Source organism: Anoplolepis gracilipes, chromosome 4 (assembly GCF_047496725.1).
Source record: "Anoplolepis gracilipes chromosome 4, ASM4749672v1, whole genome shotgun sequence".
Taxonomy (NCBI): Eukaryota; Metazoa; Arthropoda; class Insecta; order Hymenoptera; family Formicidae; genus Anoplolepis; species Anoplolepis gracilipes.
The window spans coordinates 12,523,006-12,540,382 of NC_132973.1; the positions used below are offsets into that span (position 1 = coordinate 12,523,006).

Sequence of the window (17,377 nt, forward strand, 5' to 3'; positions counted from 1 at the left end):
TTTTAAATAATTAAATAAAATACGTTTATAAAATATGTTTTGAATAAATTAATTTGTTTTAAATAAATAAATAAATTGTTTTCACAATAATTAGCAAAATTTAAAAATGACTCTTGTTTATACACATGATTTTAGAATTATGTCAGGAATTAAGATAAAAATTTTATTTATTTATAATTAATTATCATTATCTTTATATTTATATAATTATTATTATATTTATAGAATGAAATCCTACAGAAGATATTGAATCGAATGTTAAAAAAAAATTATCAAATACCGTAAAGCAAAAGTTGGGAAATATGTAAAAATATGCGTGGAAATCATCTACTTTTCCGGCAATTTGACGTCAAGCGATAGGTTACATTTCGAATAAATACGTGATTTTACAGATGGTTACGCATTATGATGCTTCCATATTATATTGAAGAGAAATATGGATACATAATCGATACCTCACAGAGAATGCGTAAGTATACTGAGTTTAAAGCCGAGATGGCTTATACCGGAAATCGAGCTTCTTCCTTAATTACACTTTATTATAATAGCAATATTGCCCGTAATTAGATACTTCTCAAGACGATTAATTATGCCACGGTTTATTAGCATCCTTAAATGTCATATATGTAATATTATATATAGTAATGTATATATTGATTAATATTGATAATATAAATATATTTCGTGAAAATTATTATTGGATCTAAACAAGATTAAAGCTTGTTATAAAAGTATAAAAATATGTAGAAAAGAAAACATTTTCATTAGAAGCAATTTTTTTAACACGACATCATAAGAAATTTTTTTTTATCAATCATTAATAGTTAACGTTGCACTTTTCATTGATGATGTTTTTCATTATTGAATATATATTTGTCGGAACTCTTGTGAGAATTTCAAACATATTTCGTAAAGTTACGTGCGGCTGTAGGCGCATCGAATTTTTCTTCTGGTCCCGTCAAAGTGTTTCACGGTAACGACACAAAAAGATGACTATAACTCTAAGTTTCTTCCCCAGCCAAAGAACTCCCTTCCGCCGTAAACTTTTCGAAACATGCAGCCATACGAAGTTTCAGTTGCTCTACATTTGCCCTTGCATAGGTTTTATTTGAATATTATAGTCACGAGCAATATGGTACTGCTTCAGGTGATTCTATTCTATAGGCAGATTCTTTTTACTTTACAAAATCTTTTTACTATTTTATCTATTGTGCGGAATTTCTTCAGATATTCAATATAAAAGTGCATTTTCGTTAAAAAGAATAAAATGAAATAGATATTACAATGGAGAAATATATATTTAATATCTATTGTTATCGCTTGGATTAGAGTTTATATAAATATACAATATTTATTCATAAATTGAAATTGCATGCTTCAATTTTGCAGGGAATAGTTCACGGTATCGTTTTATGAGTAAGGAAGGTAATTTTAGTTTGAAATAACAAAGCAGTGTCGCAACGAATAACAATCTAATGGAAAAGAAATGCAGCAGAAAATACATTATTGGTTTGATCTGTCATTTTATTTATTGAACATTATGTGTTATAGCACGATACTTTACACATTTACGCTATATTTTATTATTTTGTTTTTAAAGATTTTATAAACCGCTAATTAAACAAGAAAGTTTATAAAATTGATTTAATGACGAACATTTTTTTTACAATACAATTATTATTAACAATTACAAAATTTATCTAAATTTTTGCCAAAATACAAATTTGTAGAATGTGATCGATAAAATGTATATGTAATATTAAATAGATATGAAATATTTTGATACGAAAAGAAACTACGAGTGCTTGGTTAAACTTTAATGTTTATTTGTCCATGGCGCTATTAACTTCTTACGTGTAGTTAATTAATCCATCGGGAGAGATGCGAAAGAGGGTTTGCGACAAATTGATTCTCGACGGTCTTTAAATTGTTGCCTTTTTAATTTTCGATTATTGCGTTGCACAACTAATGGCACGCCCGCGAGCTCTTAGAAGTCGCGTATCAGCCTCCGCGAGGGAATATAAAAGTGCTTGGATGCGGTCGGCTTAACGAGCAACAGCGTCCACCGACTGTCTCTCCCCTTGGTAGTCTCGGCGACAACACTGTGGCAAATTAAATTAAATCCGCCTACAGGGCACAGCGATCGATAGATTTTCATTTGGCGTGCAGCGAGTTCCGATTAGGACGAAGAAGAGCGCGAATGCAGGATGGAGAGAGAGAGGAGATACGTGGACGGAAAGGGGAGGAGGGAAAAAGAGCAGGGAAGAAAGAGAGGCGGAAGAAAAAGAGAAGAGAATGATGAGGGCAAAGTGAAAATATTGCCTCGTGGCCCGCAGGCTGAGCTTTCCACCCTCTCGCCATCTGACCCTCCCTCCGACAATCCTCCCACCATCGGCACTCACCCTGCCGTTTCTCTTTCGTCCTGTCGCCGCTGGGAGAATTTCCTCGCTTAATCTGCCGATTTATTCGCCAATCACGCAGTTCGTCCTGAATTCTTTTGCTGCGTCACTTTGCCGTCCTCGTCGTAGGCACGGATTCCTGTAATTAATAAACGACATTGCGCGCGACGATTCAAAACTCTCGGGATTTTTTTCTCTCACAAATATTTGAATTAAGATTTCAGTGATATACACCTGTCCGTAATTATCAGCGATAAATCTTACTGCTTGGCAGGCTACCTATTTTTCATAAATCTGGATCACGTTTTTGCATTAGCAGACTGTTGGATCAAAAAATATAAGGATTTCTTTTTTAATTCAAATATTCTTTGAATATTCTCTTCTCGTAATTTGCATATATGTATATTTTTTATACAATATCTATATTGAAACTTTGTCAGATGTTACTAATTGCATCTCAATACACGAGAGAACATAAAGTAAATGCTAAAAATTACATATGTGAAAATTTTATCATATAAAATATAAAACTGTTTTTTAGATGAATATTCTTATTTTTTAAGAAAAATAAAAAGATCAAGTTATATCAATTGAAAAATCAATAATTATATTGTTACTACATCGATGCAAGAAAAATTAAACTACTTGAAGAAAATCGCTACGTAACGAAACTTCTTGGCATTTGACGGAAATATGTTTATTTGAAGTGTGAAATTGGGAACACAAACTACAAACTTCGAATTTCGAGAACTGTTAGAGAACTCTTGCTCAAGTTATAATTTAATAAATATTTGGATTATGTAAAGTATAACTTGTATAAACTGTAAACGCGATGAATTTAAATAAAGAAGCACAAACATTGACCTGTTTATCTTCTATGTTTTATTTTAATTAATTACTGATAAGGAAATATCAAAAGTTCAGATAATATTCAGGGAGTTGGAAAGAAGAATACTCTTTGAAAGAAAATAGAAACGTAAAAACATTTAATTAGATTAACTTTTGAGGAGATACATCACATTTAAATAAAAAAAAGTTGTAATAATTCTATCTTAAAAAAACTTATTTATATATGTAATTTTTTATTGTTAATTTCAAAATGCAATATTGCATTTTACATCTAAATATGTACATGTACTTAGAAATAGAGGTACAGAATCTCTACTTTGTGTGAAAGAATATAGCGCGTAAGTCGTATCCGGTGCGTAAGTTAACGCTGAGCAACATGGGTTGGACGTGTTAATACTTGGCTTAAGTGTATTTGACGTTGTGAAACTGAGGAGGCAGAAGCTTCGAAGTTCAAAAAGTGCTCGAGGACCTGTTCGAGCTAAAGACTAATAAAGACGGTAACATCGTAGGGTAAGAAGGTAAACGCAGTGAAGGCAAGGAGGAGCAAAGAAGGCGCATCCGCGCGCGTCTCGGCAGGTCGGCTCGAGATATTCAAACAAATGAGAAGAGAGGTTAAAGTCCTCAGAGCGAGAAAGTAATTAAGTTGGCGCGCGGAAGCCCAGGGGGCTGAGGAGTAGTGCTCCGGAGTAGTAAAATTCGTTATTACCGAGCTTAATGGCGCGACTCAAAAATGTTTAATCTACCTTCATCCGCGTCTGTGGTCCTTCCGCCTTTTGACTTCGGCCATAGAATTTCGCGGAAACGCGCAGTTTTTAAGGGAGTCGTGTCTTTTTACCACGTGACATTTCCGGAAGACTTTTGTAATCGTTTAATTGTCTTGCTTTTACACGGTCTTGCTTTTACATCTATTGAAAACCGTGTAAAAAACAGCGTCGCGGGATAATCCGTAAAAACAAATTTTTAGTTAACATTTTCTCCTACGTCACTTTGAAATTTATTTTTAACTGAGGAAAAATATATCGGAATTGTTGGCGAATTAAAGCAAATCGTATGAAAAAATTATAATATTGAACAAGTTTATACTTAGTATTGATTCAGTTATAAGAAATTTCGAAATTCGTTGCTAAAGGTTATAAATAATGAAAAATTACTGTCATTTACATTTTGAAAATAAATGTGGAAACATTTTAGATTTATATTCGCTGTTTAAAAAAACTTTTTTAAATTGGAACAATTATGTGTAATACATACGATGAGAGCAATCCATTTACATCCAAAATAAGAACACGAAACGTTGTTCGTCACATACTGATATTAAAAGAATTTAACAAGATATGGTAAAAGATTGAGAATACTTTTAGACGAAATTTAGGATAATTTTATTTGCTGATATATATATATATATATATATGACGTAAGGGTAGATATAGATAAGAGATAATTAAATTGTGTTTTAATTTTTCTTTTAGAGATTGCTTGCAGAACAGAAAGATATAAGAGGATTACTAAACCAAAGAAGAACAGCCTATTTATATCACCGACATTTGATAGTGAAAAGTTGAAATTCACAGAACAATTTCTTCCTAAATGTGAATACATAATGCTATCTTTATTGTTTTATTTCTAATTCAAACTGTTTTTTTTTTTACATTAAATGCTTTTTTATATTAAAACATACAGAACGTAATCCTTTATAGATTGCGTCTTTAACAATATAAATTTCTCTTTGCATATGTATCTAAATTTAGTCTGATTATTATCATTATATACGTTTTATTTTGTACATTTACTCTCTGTGGAATATTGTAAGCGCGACTCTGCTTCGTTCGTGGTAAAGTTCGTAAATGTCTCGTAATTTTTTCGTCACAAAAGCTACGACAAAATTACAGCTGACGTTTTCGCATTTTCATCTATCATATGCATTTCACCGAGGAGATTGCGCGAATCACAGCACGAGACGCATTTTGTTCGACAAAACCTGGTTCTCCGCGGTATCGCGCGATATTAGGGAAGACGTCTTTCGTAGTTAGTCTACGGCCGATAATATTTCAGAGCGATCCGAGATGGAACCTCATTTTGTGGTACAGTTACAGCATGTAGAGGCATTCGTGAATACGGTAGAAACGCCCATGGGAGCCCATTCGCGTTCTCGCGAAACTCTCTAACCACCGATGCAATCTCGTATCTCGTTGCGTCTCGTTTGCTCTTATATCGTTCGTACTTTAAATTCAAAGGGCATAGTTTCGCACGTTACATATCGCTGTGCGTTATATCATAATGCGCGGAGATAGCCCGGCAGATTTTTCACTGAAGAACGACGATAGTAACGCGCGTATAAACACCATACTGAAAGGATATGTTAATTGTCTATTGTCCGTCTTCATACTCTATTGTATTATCTCTATATTCTAGATGAATATACACGGTCAAAATTTGCCTTTCTCGCTCATTTAGTAAAATACGAGATTATTTGACGGTTTATGTAAATCGAGGCAGCATGAAATTGACTTTGACATTACAATTATTATTAGCATTTGATCAAAACGTATCTTATATAATACTTAATAGATAAATTGAGATATAATTCTGAATTCATTTATTAAAAAAAAAGTTCTTATAATTACAAGTTTAATATTAAAATATATCTAATATCTATATAAAACTGATTGCAATAATCTCTATTTTTTTACGAGAATATTTTTTCATTAAATAAAAATTTAAATGATAAAATTTCTATTATATATAATGTTGGAAAAGAAAATAACAAGATTAAGACAACTTTCGAGAGAAGAATCAAGTGGTAAAAATAGAATTAGTTTCTTTATTAAGAATTCGCATTCTCTCACAGCTTTCGTTGCACGAAATCGTAGAAAACCTTTCTCTCTGGAGACTTAATTAAAGGGATGATCCTCCCAAAATGTCGTCGAGACTAAAGTAAAAAGCAGTGTAGTTAGCTAAATCTAGAATCTAGAATGTTATCTTTAGAAGCCATCGTTACATTGCTGTGAGTTTAGTCGCGCGTTGGTCTATCGAATGTTCAACTTCAATTACTGATAAATCTAAAGGAATTCACGCATTCCATGCAAATAGAAATAATCATGTTTTGGATTTTGTTAAATAAGAAAATATTACAGTAAAAGATTTTAGTTAGCCGATTCTCACAATCTTCAATAAAAGAAATTTTTTTTGTAATTCTAAAAGAATGTGATAATTTCGATTGTCTATTTTTCTAATTTTGCAGTTTTATAACAAATCGTGAATCGGTGACAGCTTGGCTGTTCGCGGCTTTCTTCAGATTTCTAGTATATTTCATGAATACACCAGTCTGGCATCTCAATAACCAAGTCGCAACCAGTTTAGGACGCGGTGGCGGCGGTTCCTCATGTAACTGTCGCAAACCGTTGCCAACCGGTCGCGACAAGCTGCTGCATTTTGTAGGTCAGTACCAGGTTCGCCGTGAGGATAGTTGACAGTTTCAGGGGAACGTGAGAGGGGCCTAGTGGGAAGTAGTCGAGAGGCAACGCGGGTTGTACGTGTCGCGAACAATGGCCTCGAGGGTACACGGCAACCTGATGTCACTTCCTACGTCGGTGAAACCGCCCTAATTGTCCCCAACCGTACTCACCGACCATCTACCATCTCTCCGACAGCGTTCGCATTGCGAAACTTCGTAGTCTCTTTAGTTATCTGTTTACTTACTTAGTTTGTTCGGAGAGGAAAAAGTCTTACAATGGACGAGACATTTGTTGCAAATCCGGATTGCGTTAGAATAATTATTTCAAAAATAGAAATTTTTTTAATTTATCAAATATTGTTATGAATAAGTAAAGTGTTTTAAAGTAAAATCCAAAAAGTATTTCGCGGTTAATACAACAGTTATTTTGAGTCTCTCATATGATATGTGATTTTATGGTTATAAAATCAACATTAGATTCAAATTATTATAAATATTATATTAATGATAGATACAAAAAGTAACACGACGATACTAAAATAACTAAACTACTGAAATTTAATTTTATGTGATAATGAACTTCGATGTCACATCAAGCTTAATAAGGGGATATTCATCAGCTGTGATTATGATAGCGGGCAAGCGTATAATTAGAAGGACATGACATGTTAATTACCTTCATAATCTATGAGATAATTTCTGTTGAAAATATAATTATCTATTGAAAACATTTTTTTACAACTTATCGTGCAGAAATAGAGCGAGAAAAACGCATAAAATCGTATTTAATCACTTTATATCTATAATCGAGCAAATAAAACATATATAAAAGCTTAGTCTTGTATTATAGTAAAATGGTGAAATTACTTTAACATATCCTTATTTTCAATCTCTTTCGCTGAGCTGGATGCAACCGCTCTCGACCACGTACGTCGCATTGGTACTTTTTTCTAGAATGTCTCATCCGTAATTCTATGTCAACGTTGGTCATATCGTTAAAGTTAAAACTCTTATTACATTCTTTTTAAAGTGGCTTAATATAAGAAAGTAACTTTTTACACATAATCCACGTTTATATTGATAAAAAATGGATACTTAGTACAAGTTCAGATGAGTGAAAAATGCAAACGATATAAAACATTGTTTATGTGGCACCGTAGTTTTTTAGGGAATGATATAGCTCGATTAAACAAATTCAGGTTTAAAATCCCGTACGTACAGGAAACGTTACAGTGCTTAACCAGCTCGTTAAAATGGAAGATTAAATGTTAAATAGCATTTATTGCAGTTACGTTCGCGTACAGCGACGCTATCCTATTCATAAGCCGACCGTTTATTCCAGTGGCTTTCCTCGTTGTACCTATTCATTTATGTTATTTCCACTAAGTTCACGTTAGCTTTATTTAAATTTCAAGCATTTTGATTATAATTTATAATAAAAAAGATTATGTGAAAAAGACTAGTGGGTCAGGAAAATCTTATCAAACGTCGTTAGGCGGAAAACATTATTTCTTAAATTTAAAATTAATATCTATATATCTATATATTTTTAATATAAATTTTTTATAATACATTTTTAATATTTTTAATATAAATATTCTTATTATATTGCATTACGTTAAACAATAACACATTTTGCCTTTTAATAAAAGAGATTTATTGTGTTATTTAACTAATTGCTATTATTGAGTAAGTATCACGTTATTTGATTAGCTGATTTTAATCGTATCAACGAACCCATGAGCTTTCGATAGTTTGCTCGTTGATCCATTTAACAGCTTCGTTTTCCAACATCCTGAGAAGCAGCTAGATGAGGGCGGTTAGAACCTCGATCAGAACCTCGAACAGAGATGCGATTTACATCACATCCCTTCCTTTTCTACCCATTTTCTCTCAATCAGGATCACCCACCTTTCTTCTTTGAGGCTTATTTGATCAGTCTCGACGAGACATTTCGTGTTTTTTATCGATAGGGGCTTCTAAAGCTTCTTTTTCAAATTTAAATAAGGCTGACGTGTCGCAAGTTTCTGAAGCGTAAAATAAAGTTGATAAAAAATATTCAAAGAGATGTGTATTCGAACGACACAGTATATATTTCTTCGTTCAATAAGCAAGAACAAAATTTGCAGTAATTATTTTATAAAATATTTACTTTATTGCAAATATTTATATTTTTTGTCGTAAATATATTTGTTAGAGAAAGAAATTATAGACACAAAACTGTTATTTGTTATTATTGGTATTACCTTATTTAATATAAATAAACATCCTGTATCATATATTTTCTCATAGATTTTGATCGCATATGTATTTCCGTTTAACAAATCAGTGTGCACGTTTACATAGGTATGCGGTAAACATACACGCTGCCGTAACGAAGATTATCCGAATTGAATTTGTACGATTCGCGTACTGTATTTCATGGCGTTAGAAAGGTTTTGACTACATGTCCATTTCATTGCATCACCCTGGAGCACTGATGCAGCGGTCTCGGATGTGAATGTTGTGGATGACACTAATACCAAGTAATACTCTTACGGCTTTTAACGTATTAAAACTTTTATTTACGTCCAATACCATTTACAGTATGTATGTTTTCTTCTAAAATTTTTTTTATTTTAATTTGTTCAAGCAGATACAAACTTTGCTTTATTTGTCAGAAATTTATGATTGAACATTATCTTTGATAAATGACGATTAATACATTTTCAGCAACAAATTTTTCCTTAATCTGTCTGTTATATACATATATATATATTTATTTATTCCTCAAAAATGAAGATATGTGAATAAATGGTTGTAATAAATTAATTAATTTAACAGACATTCTGTGTACAATTCGAATTCATCGCAGCAATAATAAAATAGAATAATTTGTACTGATCTATATGCGAGATCGATTGTTTTATGAAACAGTGGACTTGTAACTAGAATATATTATTTTACAATACAAATGTAAATTTTGCTTTATAAGTACTATTGCTATTTTAATTGATCGTTCTGATATAATCACTATTGAAACAAACGGAATGTGCATCATTCGTGCGCAAGTATAAATCGATTTTATGGTGGCTTCACTCTAACACATCTATGTTCTTCTTGTTTATGTTGTGACATTTGATCACGTGGTGCCGAAAAATATTCGCGTGGTTCGCGAGATTGTGCGCTCTCATATACATTAGAGGCGGTAACAATTTTGCGTTTGTAAGCGCCGTTAATATCGTCCGCAATCTTGTGGAAGTCGGGACAACACAGTACGCGAACTTTCCGTAACAATTAACAAACTACGTCGCGCTCGGTGCTTTCTCCATTCCGTCGAGTACTTATTGCACGGCTCTAAAGCTCCTTGCGCACATTCGTGAGTTGTGACACTTAAATACGTGTCACCACCCCCAGCGTCGACCAGTCGGAGGTAACTTGATGTAAACTATTTCGCGGCGACTGAATAGCTTGGGCTAACGATGCTTTAGCTGCTTCCTTTCTCACCTTGCCACTGTTCACGTTCACCAATCCCTCGGTGACTTACGTGTTTATTAACCCCGGCTCGAACCGTTCCCGCGCGACGTGGTCTCTAGACGGGGTCCATTGCGGGTTGTGCCAGATTTTACCTCATTGTCAGTAATTTCTGCTTTCAATTATTCTGTTACGTGTATATTCATATATGAGATATTTTGAAGGCCTATCTAAACCCGATTTGATTAGTATATTTTAAAGGGACGAAACAATAAATTTATATATATAAAATATTGACAATTGAAATTGCATCTTACATAATCGAATAAAAGTATGTAATATTATAAAATTATAAATATTACTAAAAGTATAAAAACGTTATATTGGATTGAAGAGAATTTTCTAATTATATGTACGTATATACGTGGAATGAAATTTTCGTTTAATTTCACCTGCTTCTTTTAGATATAAAAGCTAACATCACAAATTGTATATGTATATACCCTTAGCTGCATAGTGTTTACGTATTAGCGCGGCATGAGTACGTTCCCTCTGAAGTTCAAACGTTTAATACTCATATGTAGATCAAATTGATCGAGATTAGAAGCGGCTCGTTATTGCAAATTACAGCGTACTTGAAATTGTATATAGCACAGCAATTGAGGTGCAATCGAATAACCGTACGCATGCACCATTAATCTAACCGTATGCAATTCAAACCGTCGATAAATTAATTGCAACAATTAATAGGGAATTGACATAAAATATATGCGACGTTATACATTTTTAATATACCCCATGTTTGTGTTCTGATGTCGAAAAATTGACAATTTGCAATAAGATATAGCAATACCATATTAGAATGCGTATTTCATATCTATAGTTTGTATGGATCTTCGTAAAAAAAGCAATATTCGCTAGTGCTGCACAATCTGTGGTGCGACAAAATTTGCGCGAAAAGTCATCTTTTATCGTCAAAACTGTCGGACCAATAAGTTATTTATCAACAATACCGGCGAGAGTTCTGATCCGACAATTTTTGATCCTACTATATCGTTTACGATATATATATATATATATATATATATATACACGATCAATGAACAAGAATTGTTCCGCAAATCTCTGTAACGTGCAGCAGTTATAGATGAGATTCTTCATTACTTGCGGATTCTCCCCCTTTCCTCCCCGCGCGAGGCACTTCCTTGACAACGCGTACAAAGTCATTTTTCTCTGTCATCTTGAAGAAACGGAACCTGATGTAAGTGCGCGAATGTAAATTCCGCATGCATGAAAAGAATAATTACATTTAGCACCGCCACTGACCCGATTGTATTCACAGCCGTTGGCTGCACGTTAAATGCATTGAACTTAATGCACCAGCTCTTTTCACATTGCGCACTTTCTGAGCCCGAGCCCAACATTTCTATTTGTGTCAAGCTTCTTTCATAGTGCTCATCAAAAGAAATAAATTTAGATTTTTCAATGGAGGTTTATTTTGATCATTGAATTTCATGTTCCGTTTATTTTATTTGATCGTAATATTATTTGATGATATTCTTTGATTAAACTGCACCGAACATTTACAGCGTACTATTATAAGAATGCTATTGTATAATAAAAAATATAATTGTTGGAAAAAATGGAAAATATTGCAGTAAAAAAAATAATTGCTCTTTTGCTCATATATTTTTATGTTATGGTTATAATACTAATTATTTTGAGAATAATCAAGTTCTGAAATTTTTTATCGCTGATGTTGGTTGATCGAAAAAGATATTTGCTACAACAAAGCTATTTTATTAAAAATCTTTCGATGTGTTTTTTTCTCATTAACTATTTTTATATTTATTTATGAAAAATATTTTTTTATTTAATTTCTATTTACAAAAAGTATATAAATTATATATATATATATATATAATTATGTATATATAAATTTATAAAAAGTGTATGTACATAAATTACATATTGATTAAAAAAAATAAGTTTATAATATTATTAAATAGATACATTTATGTACAAAAAGGAAGAAGAAAAAGTATGAGGAGAGGAATAAATAAATTTATTAGTAATAAATATATTTGTATTATAAATAAACTTATTAATAATAAATTTACTAATAATAAATATATTTATATATATGCATATGTATATTTTGAATGTTCCAAATGGCTTCTCTGTTATGCAGAATATTCGCGATGGCGAAAGGAATTCTTAAAGATAAGAATACAATAGTCCCTGAAAGAACATAAAATATATCTGTGACACTTGCAGACGCTTCGATATCTTTCCCATGTTAATTTTATTCTTACGAGAAGTATTCGTCCGGCGCGCGATGGTTGGCCGTAAGACTATTAATAAAAATTTCCCGAGTTTTATTCTCTCTTGCCCAACCGCACCCCGTAAACCGGGGGAGGCTCACGGCAGGCTGACTCTACCGTTCCTTATTTCTTTTAGCTTCTCTTTATGACTACCAACCTCTTCTTCCTCGTGCCATCCTTCTCCTAACCTTCTCGTCGCTTTTCCTCCCTCGACCTTGCTCGGACGTTCGCGAATGTAAGTGCAGCAAAAATTCTTCTCGCGAGTATCGCAAAACCCGCGCCATTAATTTTAAATCCAAGTAAGTCACCTCTGCCGGGGACAGTGACTAATGACTCATATAACCGGTGCGCGCGCGGTACAGCCAGACGGTCCAGCCGTCTCTTTAGCCACGAAGAAGCGCCGAGGGGACCGATCTTCGCTGAGAGGCGTCGAGGGTGTGCTTCGTGATTCATAGAGTCTAACTTTTCTCGCCCTCTCGAGGTTTGAAGAGTTCGTGTGGTACCTAGGATGACTGATTATTATCTCGTCACTTGTCTCACAGGCACAATGCTTAGCGCGTGCTGTACGGCAGGCTGATTTGTCGCGACGCTAATTACAAAATCCTGTCAGAGGATTTTAATTGTTTTCTTTTTAAAGTGACATAAAAGAGGATTAACTGCAATCGAAACGATATTTTCGATTATCTCGCTTTCGTAAACTCTGTAATTTTGTTGAAAAATTCAATAAAAATGGTAAAATAGACTAAAAGTTTGACTATTACAATACTCTTAAACACGACTTACTTAAGAATTAGACTGCTAAAGTAAACCGCGTTTACACTTAGAATACTTCAAGTTACTAACGTTTATTGCGTTTTTATTAGCATTACAGCGCGGTTAAGAACTGCATAATTAACGCCGCACAAATTAACATTATGTATAAACTAAGCTCTTATCTACATAACGGAAATAGTCGCAGATAACGGCTTAGTTTACGCATAAAGTTGCGTGTTGTCGTATCTCGACTCGGAAAATCTCGCAGAAAATCCGCGCCAGTCATAAATATACCGAGATGAACGATTCGTTGTGCAACTTTGTATTTAATCGTCCGTCCGGCCGCTCTCCCGTCCCACGTCCCACCAACCCGATCCTTCATAACCCACGGAGTACTAACTAGAATTACGGAACAACGGAGGAAACTCCGATAAGTCGTACGAACTACGTAATCCGCACTCGAGTTTCCTGAAGTCTCCGGCAACGTCCTGGACTCTCAGTCGCTTTGCGAACTTATCCATCGAACGATTTGTCGGTATTATCGAATTTGCATGAATCCATCGGTACTCGAAGACTTTCACATTCGAATCCGAGGAAAAGCTTATACGGCGCCGATGCGTAATGCCCTCGACGTCAAGAACACGGCGGGCGAATTCGTAAGCCAAAAGCAACATAAGGACACCGTTTGCATAGAAAATGTTGCATAAGTAGAGACGGCGGTTTTATCGTTTCTGAAATACCGTTCCGATTTTCGGGTTGTGCCTGAGTCGTATGTCCGTATTCTCGCTGACACTTTATATCCCTTATAAATAATCCCCTCGTTGTTTTTCTTGCCATTTCTTTTTTTCAAGAATGTCTTTTACGTTTAAGTTTTTCAAGATGGAATAAATGCCAGTGGAATTAAATGTGAAGAGCAGATTAAATAATCGAAAGATATGGTAGAAAACTGTGCTCATCACGTATTTGAAAGCGTATTTGAGCGAGATTACGTTGACGTGTATAAAAGAAATCGAAAAAGTCCCTCGTGAAGGATTTTGTCATCATTTGCTTTACATTCGCCAGTCATGCTTGCGTATTTACGAGAAAACTTACGCGAGGTGTATTTTTCTCTACAAAAGCCGAATAAGCAGTTCCGTTAGAGCTTTCTCACAGCGGTCTCACCTTTGCACTCTGTCATTCTATTCACAATTATGTACAGAATTTTGTTACACTCTTGTGATGAAAATGCAAAAATTATATGGTCATAAGCCATAAACAAAGAACTTGCACGTATGTTACTGCTTGTGTACTTATTATATTGCATGTCGTTATAGTCTAGTGTCACCTTAAAAAATTTATTTTTTTTATGTACATTCTCCGGGCACATCTTACGTGCAATGTACCAGTAATTCAATAATGTGCAGAGAAAGAGGCAGATATTGTAAAATTTTTTAATTCATATTCATACATTCACAAGATATTACTATAGAAATATATAATGTAACAATCTCTCTCTTTCTCTTTTTCTCTCGTAGAGCGAATGTATGTTATAATAATAACAGTTGGCGAAAGGCACGCAATCTTTTGAACATGAAACGATAAGATCTTATCGAATAGGAATGAAAAGGCAATGAATTGTTGAACATTCGTACACTTATATATATATATATATATATATATATATATATATATATTCGCAGCCGAATATTACGAAGCAAAAATAGAGGGGCATGCGATCGAAAGACACACATCGGCGAAAGGACCGTTTCGTTATTGCTTGTCCGCGGCGCGATGGAACAATTATGAAGTGATATGTATGGGGAGGGTCTGAATATTCAACGCGAAACATGCTATTAGCTTCCTCTCATGGTGAGGCTTGACGTAGCGAGTTAGGTCGCCGACGAGTCACTTCACGCACACAAGCTATTCATCATAGCTAGTGTAATGAAAGCTAATTTATTGTTGGCACTTTCAAGAGTCTTGAGAGAAGCGATATATATATACATTCGACTAGTTAATCGGTGCGGTTATTGCCGAAGGTGTTACATGTATAGTAATACCTTGAAGCAGCAAATTATTCTACTATATTTTATTGGAATATTTGTTGAAACAATGGTTTTACAATGGCTTTTAAAAGTAGTTTAATGTTTAAAGAAGTACAGAGTTCCTTAATCATACTCATCATTTTAAATATAATATAAATGTAATAAATATAAATCGTCCTATATTAAATTTCTTTATTACAATTTTATACACATTTAATTAATATAGAAAGTTTACACAATATGGATAATTGATAAGAAATGTACATCGTAATATATACAGTATTTAGTTTAAATATATCACTCATAGTCAGTTATTTTGTTAGAGTTATAAAAAATATTTTAAATAAAAATAAATGAATAAAATACCTGAAAAATCAGGGAATTTTCAAGGAATTTTTTTACAAGATTTGAGTAGACACTCTGAATATGCAATAAAATGAGATTTTCAGCAGTTATAAGGTATTGTCACTTGTGTTGCTTTTAGGTATATGAGTGGGGAAAAAACAAAGTATCTTTAATAAAATTTTTCTTAAAATGTTGTAGATAACATTTTTAAAAAATTTTAATTTTTGTTTAAATTATTATATATAGATAAGTCATTATATAAATCTTTTTAAATTTCTTAAAATATAATTTTTATTCGCGAAACATTTTATAATTCATAATTTATAATTTTATAATTTATACATTCAAACATTTTATAATTTATTATTTTAAAAAATAACTGAGTGTGTATATTTAAATTAAACACACTGTATAATTAGAATACAATTTTTTCCAGTGTGTAATTTGTTATTAATTCCGGATTAAGGAAGTCAAGTATGTAACGCTTGAATCATCGGATCGAATGATTAAAGTGAGAAGCTATAATGTACGATTCACATAGTAATAATCGATTAAAAAATTGAGGAACGGAATATTTGGCATAAAGTTATATAAAGCATTAAATATCTGAATGTAATGGTATGTGTTTATTTTTATTTCAGAGCGCGAGGCACGTAACACATCGGCTGGTATGTGGCCTTGAAGTTGTTTACGCATATACGTACGTGTACTACGTGAGCTGTGTCATTCGCGCGACGACACTCGAGTCGGCAGGTAGTGATCCAGTATACCACGGATGGTATGTCTCGTCTTCGCATATTTCTTTGTCATCGAGGACCGTACTTCTGATGCCGACAAAATGAGATTTCATTGAGAATGCTAGACAATGTTTTCACGTCAGGTTGCACGTCGTCGTAGCACGAGATGACACGGTCACGTAAATGTCACGTACACATATGTTTACGCGGTTTTAAATTTAGGTTCAAGATTCGACTGATTGAGAGTATGCTTTCCTTCGACAATTGGCTTGGCTCGAACTGATTAGAATTCGGTCGACATTTGAATCGTCATTAATAGGCCTTCTTGTTCTATCTGTCATATATATCGCGTTGATATGTTGACTGAATTGTTTAGGCTGATTTTTTTTAGCTCGCTTTGAGAAAGTGAGTTTCCATTTCTTAAATTGTTTAGATGGTTAGCATTAAAAATGGATATCTTTTTTTGTCTATCTTATGATATCGCCTGATTAAATTCATTGGTGTTTCATTCACATGAAATCATGTTTTAATGAATTCGATTCACTTTCAGATGCGTATATGCGTAGTCTAGCGAATCTGATCCTATCAATTAAATCTGTCTGCTTTTGCTTCGAGCTTAATCTTTGCTCAAAGTATCGTTGATATCTTGATTTGTTGGAGAGCTTAGAAGTACGGTGTGATTCTTGAAATAATAATGCGAAATGGGATATTTTCAATCGTAGATTCAAAAATGTCCATTAATTTTTACCGTGAATTTTGGAATATCAAGAAAAATATCACACGTCTTTTTTTATCGTATATCTTGTAATAAACTGTAATAATGAAAGAAATTTTTCATGAGTGAACTACATAAATTGTATAAACTTCTCGCGAGTGAATGTGTAACGTATGATCCTGACGTACTCTCGACGGAGACCTGAGAGGAGGAAAAGGAGGCCTAGGAGAGGCATCGGGCGTCGGTAGAGTTACTTTAAGGTAAATAATTTATTATTTGCATATTAGTTATTAGTCACGGATGTGTATTAATTTGATTAGTTTA

General features: G+C 33.4%; 1 long non-coding RNA gene across 7 annotated transcripts in view; it reads left to right on the forward strand.

The window, feature by feature from the left end:
- Positions 1-17,377, forward strand: part of LOC140665399 (uncharacterized) — a 397,969-nt gene that overhangs the window by 61,765 nt on the left and 318,827 nt on the right. For 3 of the 7 annotated variants that reach the window (XR_012046594.1, XR_012046596.1, XR_012046592.1), the window contains exon 4: positions 16,243-17,313. This is a non-coding gene — a long non-coding RNA (uncharacterized lncRNA). The remainder of the gene's footprint in view (positions 1-16,242; positions 17,314-17,377) is intronic. The other 4 variants (XR_012046593.1, XR_012046595.1, XR_012046597.1 and 1 more) reach the window with 4 other exon arrangements.